Source organism: Lichenostomus cassidix, chromosome 3 (genome assembly GCF_008360975.1).
Source record: "Lichenostomus cassidix isolate B80296 chromosome 3, HeHo_3.0, whole genome shotgun sequence".
Classification (NCBI taxonomy): Eukaryota; Metazoa; Chordata; class Aves; order Passeriformes; family Meliphagidae; genus Lichenostomus; species Lichenostomus cassidix.
Genome location: NC_139483.1, coordinates 40,673,359 through 40,688,111, shown reverse-complemented (window position 1 = coordinate 40,688,111; position 14,753 = coordinate 40,673,359).

Below are 14,753 nucleotides of genomic sequence, written 5' to 3'. Positions count from 1 at the left end.
CAGTGTAGCTTTCTGTTCCTCTACACAGAGCTGGGATTGTCTTGAGAAATCAGTATTGCTTTAAGAAAATGATAAATAAAGGTGGAAGCAATGAGGCACAGGCAAAATTCTACTCTGCATTTTAAAGAAAACCCATGCATTTAAGAAAAAAACACCCTGGGGAGTTTTCTGCCCACTTGGAGCAGTTGCCTACTGACTGCACCACAAGAAACTTGAGAGATGACATCTGAGTTCTTTAGAAATCAAGCCTCTTTCCTGGCCAGGCAGCTCTCTGCAGAGATCCCAGTCTCAGTCCCACCTTGGGGTTGACACAACACCCATAGCCACAGCAGAGGGCACATGGGGGAGTTAAGCACAAGAGAACCTGTACATAAAACTGGGCTGGCCCATGGCCTCTCAGACTCTTGCAGCACAGTCCCTGCCTCACCACTTCAGCTGTAAGGATATTGCAGATGCCTGTGCTGAAAGCCTTGCCAACATCACGGTGAAGAACAGTAACTGCTCCCCCTTGTCCTACATGGGAAATGTGGGACCATTTCCTTTCTGCACTGGAGTAAGGCCCACATTAAAAAGAGAAGGGTAACCTTGGCAGTAAGTGCACCTGAAGATGGAGAGTTATATAATCCCTGATAAGGTGGGGGTTTTTGTGTGCCTATTACACTGTTTGTGTCAGTGACTGAACACAATGATCCTTCTCAGCATTGCACCAGCCTGGTGTTAGAGCAGGAGTGCAGTTCTGCCCACAAGCAGGAGTTTGGGCTTGCTGGTCTTCTTTTCTTTTAATCAATTTTAATCAGTTTAATCAATTCTTGAAATTAAAGCTAGATCTTGCTGCCTTCTCTGACATGAGACACAGGTATGTTTGGCTCTGTACCATTACAGGAGGTATGGCAAATCACTTAGGGTGATGAGTGGTGCATTCCCTAATGTGGTGCACACAGACCTTGTTAGCAAGAATGGCTCATGCTGGGAAGCCCTGCCTGTCTGCTAATAGCAACATTAATGGGGAACATGAGAGTCATTTTTCATAATTATATGAATGGAAAAAATTAAGAATTCATTTCAGGAGTATTCCAAATGATCCCATATTAGCTACAGGGTTGCAATCTGAGCATGCTTTCCCACTGCCTCACAGAATGAAAAAATCTCACTTTAAAGCTGCTGCTCAAGCCTCAGGTTAGATGTTAGCAGGGGCTGACTGCTGTCCTGGAGCTGGTTGTCTCTCTTCTGCTCCCCTGTCCTCTCAAAGACCTCAGCACCCCAAGATGTTGGGCAGTGCTCCAAGACATGGCACGTTTCTGAGTTTAAAGGATCAACATCAACTCAAGGCATAAGCCTTTTGAGAGGGTATTCATTTGGAGTTTCATTTGGAGTTGGAGTTTGCCCCAAGCCCCACCACCTCTGCCACTCTAACCACCGTGATGGTAGATTTGGCAATGGCATTTTCCTGCCTTGAAGTAAATTTTATTCCCAGCAGGTTGCTGAGGCCAGAAGGGTTATAGACAGTGAAAATTACCATGAAGAACTGCCTCAAAATAGTAAAGAAACTGAAAACCACTGAAATTGTGTTCTGCCTTTTCTCCATACAAACAGAGACAGAAACCATCAATAAACATTTTGGGCCCAACGGTTGTCAGAAGCATCCCACGCTGCTTCAAAAAGCTCCCAAGGAGTGGCTCAGCAATGCTGCATCTTTCGTCTGGTTTGGGTTTGGGTTTTTTTGCTTGTTTGTTTTTGTTTGGTTGGGGGGGGGGGTTGTTTATGTTACAGACTTATTTTAAGCCCCACTAGGTCTTTTGGGAACCTGCAAAATCATGTGTCAGCACAGGTGGTGCACGAGGCATTGTGGGAGGAGTGAAGGGGAAAGAAAAAAGTGAAATCTGGCTGTCCTACTGCTGGCAAATCGTCCATATTGTGGTGCTGTGGCATCAAGTAGGAGAAATGCTAGAAATGATGTGGCAGTTCACCCCATTTATAACAGTTGGGGTTGCTTCCAGTCATGAAAATTAAATACTTGTGAATAGATATGAGTTATCGAAATAATTTTCATTTGAACTGCATTATCTCTCCTCTAGTCTCCCCCCACCCCACCCCCAAAATACGCGAGTCTTTGTGCTTTTTGACTTGTGGCAGTGTACGTTTTGGAAGCATATCAGAGTGCCGAGGGCAGTTTGCAATGTTCCCAGTAAGGCTGGAACTTCAACGTTTTAAAAATTAATTACAAATACTTGCTGATTGAGGTAAACACAGAAGATGTCAGCAATTGCCAGCAACTATCTTTTTCACATCAGGCACTTATAAGGGCAAGTGTGTTATAAACTGCTCTCCTAAAATCTCTTCTTTTCATCCTTTGCATGACTCTTCAAGGGAAAGGAGCTCCACTGAGCAGGATTTGGCCTCCTGGGCAGCCTGGATGCCTCTTTGAATATTATCCACAGAGGCAGAGGACTCAAACAGGGCAAAGATAGCAGCAGGCATTAGACACATGCCTGTTGTTCTTCTGGCCCAAGGAATATATAGCCAAAACTCTTAACTGCCATTTTTTCCTTTTTTTTTTTTTACTTAAAAGACCCTGAACCAAAGCAAGATGGTGTATTCATCCCCATCCCCGCCCAAGTATATAGTCAGAAATGGTGAATATTTTTATTTTCAGGTACTTCACTGGACTACTTCAAGTGTGCTTTTTCTCCTGGACCTTCAGAGGGGGAAAAGCATTTATCCACAGATCCAAAAAGTGTCCATGGTTCATTTGACCCTGGAGGCAGATGGAGCTGCCTGCATGCCTTACCTGTGCTGCAGTGTTTGATATGCACAAGGGCCAAATTCCCTTGCACCTTGGGAGAGACCACCCAGGGAAAATAGGACAGGGATGGGGGTCCCTCCATGAGTGTTGTGTGGCCACCTCCCCTGGCAGACAGCCCCCCCAAGGACACAGCCCAGCCACTGCCCTGGTGAGGGGGCAATGCCAGCATTTTGTGACAATTTTATCCAGTTGCTAAGCAGCTGGGTTCCAGGGACACAAACAATTTGAAAACAAAATGTCCCAAGGGAAAGCAGCCACGCTGTGCTGGGAGGGCACTCCAGCTCCAGACTCATGGCTTCTTCTGCCCTCCTTGCTCAGATGCTCACGGTTTCCTGGGGCTGTGCCAGGGGCTGTGCCAGGGCCTGAGTGAGGGAGATGGCATATTTCTGTGCCTCTAGACAGTTAAGTGTTTTATGGCAAGTGTTGTCTGACTAGCAGGACCAGCAAAGCATACTTTTAAATGCTTTCATACTCTCTACAGCATCTCTGTCTTCTCAAAGAACTGCCTCATTGCACTGCAAAGCAGAGTAGCTCCAGCACAGAGAACTGTGAAGATCCCAACCACCACACCATGGTGTTTCATATCCCAGTGGTTAGAGCTGAATCAGGAGATCAGGGCTTAAAACCCTTGAGTAATTAAAATAGCATTTATCTCTCTCCAGTCTCCTCTGGTTGTTAGACACTCAGCTTTTCTGTGTTGGTTTAACACCCAAATCCAAGGCTGTCATCCATCCAGGAAGTAATCTGTGGGACCTTATTGCCCAGAGAGTTTGTGGAGTCTCCTTCTCTGGAAATATTCAAGAACTGCCTGGACTCAATCCTGTGCTGTGTGCTCTAGGATGACCCTCTGTGGTCCCTTCCAACCTGACCCATTCTGTGATATATCAGCAGGACATTTTAGGACACAATATCATGTAGCAGAATCATTTATTTTACAAAGGTGAGCCAACACAAGTCTTCAGGGATGCAGTCACATTGCACTACAGCCCCCTTGGCCATCCAGCAGCAGGCTGCCAGTAAGGGCATCTCAGCATCTGCTCCAGCTTGAAAGCAGATTATCTGGTGCCAGAGAAAATGGATTTATCATGGCTGATCCCATTCATTTCCTAGAGGACATGCCAAGAGACTGAAATAGAAATGGGGTCAGCAATTAATAGGGTAGCTCTCAGTCACCATCACCATATGTTGATATGGTGATGGCTGGTTTATCTATTTACCTGATAAATAGCTTACTGAAAGTTTTATCAGGACACGGGTCAAGGAGAGTGGAGACAAAACTCAAGGGACTGTTGTACAGAAACTGACATCTTCATAGATTTCTTCTCCAGCATTGAAACTTGCACAAATATTTCTCCCAATTTGGGGAGGGTTTCTTCATGTCCCTGGGGAAAAGGGAGTGGATGGGTCACAATTAGCTGTAGCCTCAGCTTAGCTTTCTGCCCTACCAGGTACAGCTGAAGACTGTCTGACTTTATTCCTTACAGGGACATCATATATGCTGTATTTTCTTGAGCTGGGGTAGACAAGCTTTTGAGCACAAGAAACAGAAATTGAGAAGTGTCTTAATGAAACTGCTACAATGGCAGCAAGCCAAGTTGTGTCTTACGTTGTTGGAGCCAAGAGCTCTGGGACATCTTTAGTCCTGCCATGACAATGACTGTTTCAGTTTTTGATCCTTACTATAAATCCAGCTTTCTCTGCAGCTTATGGCTAATACCTCTCCAACAGAACCCACAGCAGTCTTTTAGAGAGATGTTATTCCTTCCTGAGGCAGGAAATTTCAAGCTTGTCAAAGCACTTTTCTGAGCCAACAAGAGCTACAGTAGAAAAATTTTGATCAAAAACAGGTGCATGGCTGGCTGGGAGGCTGAAAAAGAGTCACTGTGCAGTTTGCATAACCCCTGGGGAAAAGATACATAACTCAGTGTGAGGAAAAGAAAATGAGCTCTGGGCTGAGTGTGGGATGATGAATCTGCAAGGAGCTGGAGAGCTATGGCTCCCTCAGCAGCTTGCACTGCAGTCTGCAAACATTTCACGGCAAATCTGGCTTAAACTGGGTGGCATTACAGCTTGCCTAGCCTGCTAGGGAGCAAATGTGCTGCTCCCTTCTTCCAGGATGATGAAAGAGTATAAGACATAAACAGCCATAATTGTCATAGCTTTAAGTCTTGGGAAATGGAAGCAAAAGCTCCGTCACCACACCAAAAGTTCCAAGGAGAAGAGACCCAATTGTCAGGGGGCCTGAGGGTCTCATAGAGCTCAGTGATGTTGAGGAATGATGTATGGGGCAAATCGTTCTGGGTAAAGAGGCTGCTTGTATGCAGTTTTGGGGAATGGGACACTTCATTATTTTAGCGTATAGAGAACTCCAGTAAAAACATTTAATCTGATTAATCAAACACCTATGAACAGCATTGAAATGAAACTTTCCCAGCTGTGTACAGATTTTGCCTTTCAACTGCCCTCATGCATTTCAAGGCATATCCTCGAAGACAGCCATCTAACTTCTGCATTTCCTAAAAACAGATGCCTATTTTTGAATATTAAAAACTACCACAATTCCAAAGCCCATCTGAAGAGCTGTGTGCACAGAGCAGCTTTGCTGCCGGGATGCAGCCACACTGCAGCCCAAACACCCTGATGAGGATGGTGTGAGGGGCTGGGTAGGTGGCAGCTGGAGCCCACTGCTGTGGCCAGATCCAAGGATGTTCCCACAATCAGGAAACAATAGGGACAATACACCTCCACAAGGCAAATGCAATCCTGTCCTTATTTCCCTCCACAGACCACAGCAAATTTCTCCATTATCCTGCCACATCTGGGACCTGAGATGGCCCAAGAGACACCAGAAAAGGTACCTTTGCTCTGGTTATGGCAGAAAGACACAACCCATGATTTGGGCTCACTGAAAACATGCTCATTGGCTAGTGTGTGGTGGAAATCTCTCCACTGCTGCTAATTTCAGTCTGAATTAGAAAGGAGCCTTTCTTGCTGGCAGCCTTTGCAGTTGCACTGTCAGTGCCATAGAATTTCATCTCCTCCAGAAGCCTCTGGGAAAGTGAGAATTGTCAGGTTTTTTACTGGAAGTTTCAGCTTTTGTGATTACCTAGAATATCTACAAAATGACATTTGAGCAGGTCTTAAAGCTTCAGAAAAGTGGATGCCAATAAAGATCAATACCAATGTATTATTTTTGAAGTCTAAATCCTGTTGATAATTTTAGTGGCCCTAATTCATAGTTTGTGAATGTCTTGATGTGGTGTTACTGCTCCTGACATGAAATAACCCTGCCCTGGATTTGTTTACAGACAAGGATTTCCTTCCCTAATAAATGATTGAAAGTGTTCAGTCAATTAACTCTCCAGAGTTGTTAATTTAGTTGTTTCCTGATCATTAACAATGAGTTCTTGGAAAGCATTGGCACCAAACTACCTCAAGAGTGGCAATTTGCGGTTTATGAAGACCTTAAAATAGTTTTCTAATGCTGCATTGTTTAACTGAGCAGTATTCCTTTTCTCCCCATAGCCTCTTTGCTCTTGGGCATCTCTTAGATGGGGAGATATGGAAGGGAGATATAGAAATCTACTGCTTCAGAAGCACATTAATATGTATGTTAAGGCAGGCTTATATACTTTATAGAAAATACCTAATATACACAATGATTTTTATATAGAGATATACATGTGTTTTAAGTACATGTAGCACAGCTTGTGTACAAGGCTTCAGTCACAACTGCCAGTAGTGAGGCAGCTGGTCCCCTGAAGGTACTGACAGCCAACTTTTGGTTCACCGTGCATGGATTATCCAATTTCACAATTAACTGGGAAAGGGTACCAAAGCCCAAAGCCTGCCCTGCACAGAAAATTGCCCATAATCACAGACTCACCCCTGTCCCACGGGCAGAATGCTGTTTATCCAGTTACTCATTCACATGGAAAGCAAAAAAATTCCCATGTGTTTCATGGACCTCTGAAGGGAAGGACATAGGCATTTGCATGTGTATCCATGTGGGAACCTAGCTGTGGTGCCGTAAGGAAGAGCCCCCTGTGGCTAATGCAACAAAACTTGTCGTGGCAAAGGCCTGTCAGTCTTGCACCACTTGTTTTGCCTCGAAATGGGAGGCAGACTTCAAAACTCTAAATAATTGTCCAAATGGCTGGGCCAAGCAGGCAACAGTGAATGCAGAACTCACAATAAAATGTCTTTATTTTTCTAGTTGGCCCCTTTGCGGTGTAGGCTGGTGAAGCCTGTACAATGTGATTGGTCTTCTTGAAACAAGGAGCCAGCTGCCCCTGGTGTCCCACAGACCTGAAGGATGTTCTGCACCCTGCAGGTATTTTCTCCTTATTTCCATGCTTCTAGCTTTTACCCTGCCTATACATTGCACACATAGATTTCTTCTCAGTCAAGTTTGCATCAAACAGCAAAACAAAAATATCCCAGGCCTTTTTGCCTCTTCTCTGTGTCTCAGTTTGCATTCCCTACAAACCTCAGAAGCTCTGGGTAACTACTGAAGGAAGACACCTTCAGCTCCAGTCAAAATTATGTTTAACATTCAGCACTGAGCCTTTCCCATCTGAAAAATGCCAAGCATTTTTCATGGCCAAGCAGCATTAACTTAAATGATTTATCAAGGTAGATGGCAAATCAAGAGGGCTTTCAGGGCTCTGGAGTCTAAAATTAGACGTGGCAGTTCCATTCTGGCATTGGCAGCACACGATCCCCTCCTCTGCTCCAGCTGGCCCTGCTGGCTGTCACCCCAGGGTGAGATGCTCTGCAGTGGGGTGACTACCAGAGGCCAGCAGTTTCCCCTGACCCAAGGGGATCTGCTCTGCAGGTCACTGTGAAAGCTGCAAAACTGTCCTGCAGTGGGACATGGCTAGTGGAGAAACCTCATTACTGCTTCTGGGTAAGGGGCAGGATGTTCAGCTGTGTTTGCAAAGGAGGTTCAGAATAAACAAAAGCCTGCAGATCTGTAAGTAGAAAGTGCATCCAGCAACAGCTCCAAAGCTGGCCCCAAATGTGCAGCGTGGCAGGCGTTGAGGTGCTGCCTCTCTTTCTGTCAGCATGAGCACCAGTGAAATGCCGGGTCTGCCTTCCCTTGGAGGCACAATAAGCCCCTGTTTTCCAAGCAGGAAAACATTTCCATTTCAGGGCAGCGACTGCCTGCCAGAAGCACAGCACACAGAGATATGAGGGCAAGCAGGTCCCTGGTAGTGTACTTGCTGAGAACTGGGAAGCCTTCCTGAGAAAGGGCCACCATGTACACACAGCTGGGATGTGCCAGGTCCTGTCCCACTATGTCTGTGGGTTATAAAAAGCTCTTTCTCAGGGATGTTTGGAAACTGAGGCAGCCTTTTCTGTTTGTAAGTGTATTTTGAATTTAAGTTTCTCCATAAACTCCACCAAAGCAATAGCTCCACCAAAGACTTGTCTTTATTGCATACCAGTGGGTGCCACCTCTGCAGGACACCTCAGTGTGGGAAATGATTTGGGGTTGCTGGTGGTAGACTGGCCAGCCACAATTCCATCCCACAGCAGCATTCCTGTGCAGGTCCCAGCAGGGAGCCTATCACAGCGTGGGGACATTTACTCCACCAGCAGCCTGTGCCTTCAGCTAGCATCTGGAAAGACATTATTGCCACCATCCCAAGTGACTTACAAAGGTCTGTTTCTTGTCCTTCCAACCATGAGGCTACTTCCAAGTGACTTCAGCTGATATTTTTTGCAGCTTTTCAGGAGTTTAAAATGATGCTTTGAGCTGTGTGCTGGCATTCAGCCAGAGGTGATGCCAGGGTCAAAACCCACTGCTTTCACTGGAATTCTCTGAACAAGAGTCTTGATGTACTTTGCAACGTCAAGAGAATATCTTAAGGATTTCAGTGCAGAAAAGTTCTTTGGAATAACTTCAACGCTGGAAAAAATGATGTCTTGTAATAACAAAATTGGTCAGTTCATTCACTGGGTTACACCTCTTACAGTCAGCTGAGGCAGGGGCCTCCTTTTTGGCTCTTCCCAGAGGAGAACTGTGGGCCGCGAGGGATTTGGGAAGGGGAACACTGCCATCACTAGTCTCACTGAGGCTGAGACAGGCCAGGAGGGCCATGAGTACCTCATCTTTACCATAGTTATCAGCAACTACTCCAGCCAGGAAGTTTTCATATTATATTTCTATTTTCATTTTCTGTTTTCATATGTAAAAGACCTAATTCACAGGCCCCCAAGGTCTTTATCTCGCTGGTCCTCAAAAGATGACAACCAACGTCAGTGCAACTGTCCTTGGGCTTGTATGTGCTTTACACACATGACCAGCATCCCTGCAGGACAGCCTGTAAGGACATCTCTAGGTGAAGCGAGGGATCTGAGGTCATGTCAAGTTTGCAGGCAAAGACTTGAGCAGAGGTGTCCTTCAGCAATGCCTCAGTTGCTGCAGCTTGGCTGTCCAAGGCTTCCATCCCAGGTCATCCCTTCGGCGCCGGAGCAGGAGAAGGCACTTCAGGGTGGAGACCCAGCACTGCTGCCAAAAGGGACAGCAAAAAGCTGGGCTGTGCCACAATCTGCTCTGGAAACAATATGACAGATGGAGCTGACTCTGATCCTTGGAGTTTTGCTGAGAGCAGAACCGCTGGCAGATTTTCAATGTTTCAGTTGCTGTTATCGAGAGTGAGCATTTCTAAGCCCCGGTTTCTTGAGTTTAAAAATATATGTATAGCCTTGTTCATATCCTGTTGACACTCGATGTCCTTCAGGACTGTGAATACCCCTTCCCTGCCAACCACCACTGGCTTTGAGTCGTGCTGTTTCCTGCAATGACAGCATGGAAAGAGAACCTATGTTACACAAAAGCAGATTCACCGTTTGTGAGAGGTCTTGAACTGACCCCATTTTGTAGGTAGCTGCTTGCAAGTGCTGAGGCTGTTAAAAGCAATTTTAAACGTGGCAAGAGTAACTTGAAGCCTATGAATTTTTAAACAACAGAGCTCTGGATCAATTAAAAATCTTTCAGTGCACCTCTCCAGTAACAACTTCTTTATGTGCCACGTGCTTTCTCTTTAACTGGGTTATAATCACTCTCTTTACAAAGCTGTTTGTGCTGAATGCACTTGTATGACTTGCCTGCTCTTTTTGAGCCAGTCTGACAGCTGACACTTGGTCCTCTCTTGTCTCAGGAGGGTCACTGCCCTCACCAAGGTGGGTTTGGAGTCTCTCAACCTCAACAGCTGCCAGAGCAGAACGGAGACTGAGCCACATCACCTGTGTGCCAGGAGGATGGTGGAGCAGTTGGGTCCTTTTTTATTAATTTAAGCTGTGAAGAACCTCAGCCCTGTCTGAGGCAGTGGGAAGCTCTGAAATGTTGGATTTTCCCTTTCAAGGGGCAGGAACCTGTTTTGCTCCCCCACCGGTTGCAGTGCCCAACCTTCATCTCTCCAGGCTGGGTGAGGATGGGGGGTAGGTGCTGCTCTGGAAGCTGAGACTCCACAGGTGCTGGCATTCACCTCTCACAGCCTGGTGGGAGCCACTGGCAAATGCTGCTTCCCTGGAGCCCATGTGTTTCAGCTGGGTGTTGGTGAGGCTGGGCTGAGCAGCTGCTCCAGAGTCTCCCTGTGATGGACATTGCAGGGAGGCTGCTGCTGAAGCACTGCGTGCAATGTATCCTACAAAAACATTTTTTTAATTGGAAGTTTAATGATTTCTTCTCTAAGTATTTCTACTGCCTGGCCAAAATAAAAGTGTCTAAAATTAGCTTCCCCGGATAAAGACATTTTTGTCATATTTGGTGCATTCCTATCCGAACACTGAGAGCCAGCTGTTTGGGCTGGGTTACAGAGAGAAATCTGTTTGTAACTATACCGATCTGGCATTTGTAGCCCTGGAATTAATAGTTTTTTTATCTTTCGACATGATAGGTTCATTTTTTCCATGCTAAGAGAGTGCCAGAAGAAGCATTATAAAGACTATAGAATTAAAACCAGAAGTGCCTCACAGTGAACTTAATTGTAAATGCTAATGGCACTTCTAGCAAAAGTAATACCCTGGGGGACTCATTGCAAATTAACTAAGAAGAACTCAGTGATGCTGCTTCTCTGGATTTTAACTGAATCTGTACAGTTAAAAGGGGTCAGGAGTTGGATTTTTTCCTGTCAGCTGAAATACTCTGTAACTGGGATCACCAACTCCTGGGTAAAACCTTTGAGAGCAGATTCAGAAGCCACCCCTGATTCTGTTTTTATTGTCGTGTAACTTCCCTTACCAGGACATTACCATTACAACGCAGTTTTTCCATCTTCTCTTCTGGCTCTGCACTGGTAAAAGTCACTTGGCTTCAGGGAATGGTGTTGGAGACAAAAGAGCTGGGTTCCAGTGTGAGGAAAGGGCAGGGGGGAGTCTGGTGACCTAGTGGTTAGGCTGATGCCAGCAGAAGGACCAAGCACTGGCTCTGCACATCTTAGGGCTCTGCACCCTTTGGAAAAAAAAAGAAAAAGATGGAGACAAAAATAACATATTTAAAGTATGCCCACAAAAATCCAGCGGTCTCTTAATGGTCGTGCTTTGCAAATACTTCTGTGCCTGATTTTCCAGGCATGCGTGAGAAGCTCGCCCAGGGGGTTTTAAACTGAGTTTTTTTCTGTAACTGGTGAAACCTTCCTGTGGCCTCTCCACCGAGGTGCTTGCTGCAGGGGTGGGGGCTTTGGCAGGAAGGCAGAAAACTGGAGAGTGAATAACAGCTCACGATGAAAAGTTTTTCTGCGCTGAGGGTCATGAAGATGGCACTGGTGGGCTGCAGGTGGGCTCTGGCCCTGGCTTATGAGCTACTGGGGGCCACATGCCTTGAAGGGAAAGCATCCCATCCTGGCACTGGGCCCTTTGCTAAGCTGCTGCTGCAACAACAATCCCTGCTGCTGGAAAATGAGCCTGGGGGGAAAGCTTCCTGTAAAAGGGCAAGCCCAGTGCTGGAGCAGGCTGGACTGGAGGCTGACAAACTAGTGCCCACCTTGCCAACTCATGGTTCTTGCTTCATGCATCAACAACCTATCCCTTGAGCCCTAGAGAGCCGTGATAGCCTAAAATGAACAGCTGTCTGCTAGGAATGACCTAGACCAGTGAGTGTCTGGGCAGGGAGAGGTCTCTGTCACTGGCTGCAGGCCTGACACATTTGGCACATTCATGCCATGCTGGGAAGGGAGGGAGCAAATGACATTGCTGGCAAAGAGGTGCTGGACACATCAGTGACAAGGAACTGCACATGGCTAGAGGGTAGAAGTTGGTTCATCTCAATCACAAACAAGATTTGTTTGCTCCCAGCCAGGGCTGGTTTTGAACCAGCTGGTGAAAAGAACATACAGGAGAGTACTTTGCTTTTTGCTAAGCTTGTTCCTCCAAGTCATCGGTGCACCTGAAATGTCACTCATTAAATCTTAGTGATGAGAAGCCTCCCTGGGACTGTTGTGGGATTTCCACAGTTAGATGATTTGATGCCAGAGTTAGTGGCTTGACTCAAAGCTTGGGTCAAGGCTGGTGGGTAGATGTGGTACAACTTGACCAAAGATTGGGCATTCAGAATTTTTTCATCTGGGATTTTTTTCCCCCTTTCTTAACTCCTTTTAGTGGTTTCTGGAGGAAAAGCAGACAAGACCTGCATGAAATTTAACATGCCAGGTGTGCCCCAGTGAAAGCAGGTCCTTGATGCCTTGCTGTGTTATTAAAATGTCTTACAACTTTACATTTTCTTGCATGACTGTTAGTGGCTACAAAACCTCTCGGTGAGATTGGAGCCAGAGAGGATGACACAGAGGAGAAGCAAGAAGCAGTACTCCTGGGCTGGCAGGGCGGTGGGCCAACAAACTCTCATCTGTTGGTACTTTTGCAGTGACTGTGGCCAGACTCAGTTTCTGGAGGCAGCTCAGTGTGTCTCAGACTGCAGGCCATGGGATGTGCTGGAGGGCTGGATGTGCTGGCACAGCCCCGGGCAGCAGCTCCCAGCAATCCCAGCACCTCAGTCCCTCCAACAATTGCTGCCTGCACTGCTGCCAGCCTGGTGGGAGCTCATAGGTGCTCTCCTACGTGCTCTGAATCACTGGCAGCAGCTTAGGGGGAGTTATGAAAAAAAGCTGTAATTGCTGGCCACAAACATTTGCAGTATTCTTGCCTTGGAGCAACTGAGCTGCAGCCAAACGGGTGGAACCCAGAGGGATTAGCACAACACTCAGGCCAGAGCAGGGTTTCTTAAACACAAGCTTATAGGCACACACCAGAAGTTTCTTTCTTGGCAGATGTAAGGTCTGAAAAATGTGGCAAGGAGAGCATGATGTTCAGTCAAAACTTTAATAACAAACAGCTGTAATAAAGCCCAGGCTTCCTACAAGTCAAAATAAATTTTGCCACCAAGCTAAGTGGAGCCAGTGATTCAGCTCACATAGCCTGGAAATGGCAGCGTAGAGGGGACCCATGTGGTGAATTTTCTCCTCCCAGCTGAACTTTGTTCCTTCTTCCGTCACCTTTTCTTCTTCTTCATCACCATCATGATACCACTACATCTTTTCATAGCAGCTGGCATTTCACAGCAACAAAAACATTCCTCCTGAGATAATTTGCACCTACTGCAAGTGGGAAATTTTCAAAGGCTGCTTTCAAGTCTGGATACTGGACTTCAGAGAACAAGCTCAGGAGACAAATGACCCATTGAACTTCAGGGTCACTGGCACTCGACACTTTCAGTAAGAAGAGAAGCTAGGGCTGAGGTCAAGCCCTTGTGTAAACCTCTGGTTGGTCACTGAGGTCAAACCTTCCAAAAATCACAGATGACTCTTTCCTTCCCCCACGCTTTTTTTTTTTTTCCTCATTACCTTGTTCATTTTGGAGACAAACATTATAGGAAAACTACAGTAAGCTATTTTCAGGGATGCTGTATGTTTTTTAATTTGTTGGCATCCCAGTCAAGTCCTGACCTGCCAAGGGCATTTAGCCCTGTATCTAGGTCCTGTATAAGGTCCATGTTTCACAGCCATGTGCCCAACCACCCTCTGGGTGAAGAAACTTTTTCTAATATCCAGCCTAAACTTCCCCTGACACAACTTCAGGCCATTGCCTTGGGTCCTGTCACTGGTCTCCACACTAGGGTTTTGATGTCAGAGTAACATGAACATACTGATTCAAGTGGGTGACAAGCAAACTTGGACAGCAAAGCCCAGGGCTGTGTCTGTAAATAATGCCTACGAAGTCGGGTTTGTACCTCGGGGACACGATTAGAGAGCTCTTTGGGGGATGCATCAGCAGGACTCTGCCAGCTGGGTGCTGCCCCAGCACCCACAACCGTGACCTCAAAGGCAGCTCTGTGTCGTCTAACCTCAGCAACTACCACTAAAGTCACCACTCGCTCAATCAATCAATCTTCTTCAGCAGGCAGCCACAGCACCTTTACTGCTCTGCCCTTACAAGTCTTCACTCACACATGAGACGTGCTGACTCCTCATGCTGAGACAGTGCCCAGATGCTGTGGATTTGCCTTTAGTAGAGAGAACTTTTAAAAGTTGAGAGGGAGCATAGACAAGACTGAAGCAAATTATGTGTAGGCCAGATCCTAAATATAGTTGGAATACCACCCTTACTTGGCTGTGGAGTCTTTCCAAACCAAATTCTTCTTCAAATGCCATTTTAGCTGTTGGAAATTCAGCTCAAGTATAAACCAAATTCTTTTTCCAAATACATCTCTGGAAAAAGTAGATGTGAGCGTGCAGAAGAAAAACTACCCTTGTAGCTGCACATTTGATTCTCTTATACTTTCAGAACTTGCTGCACAGGACAAAAGCCAGGAAGTGAGACTACCCAGTGGCCTCTGCTAGCACCTTCATTTTTGTGAGATGCTTTTAAAGTCCATAAATAACCCATTCTCCCCCCATCCTGCTTGGGGGAAGTGAAGGAACAGCTGTGTGGTGTTTAATTGACACCTGGG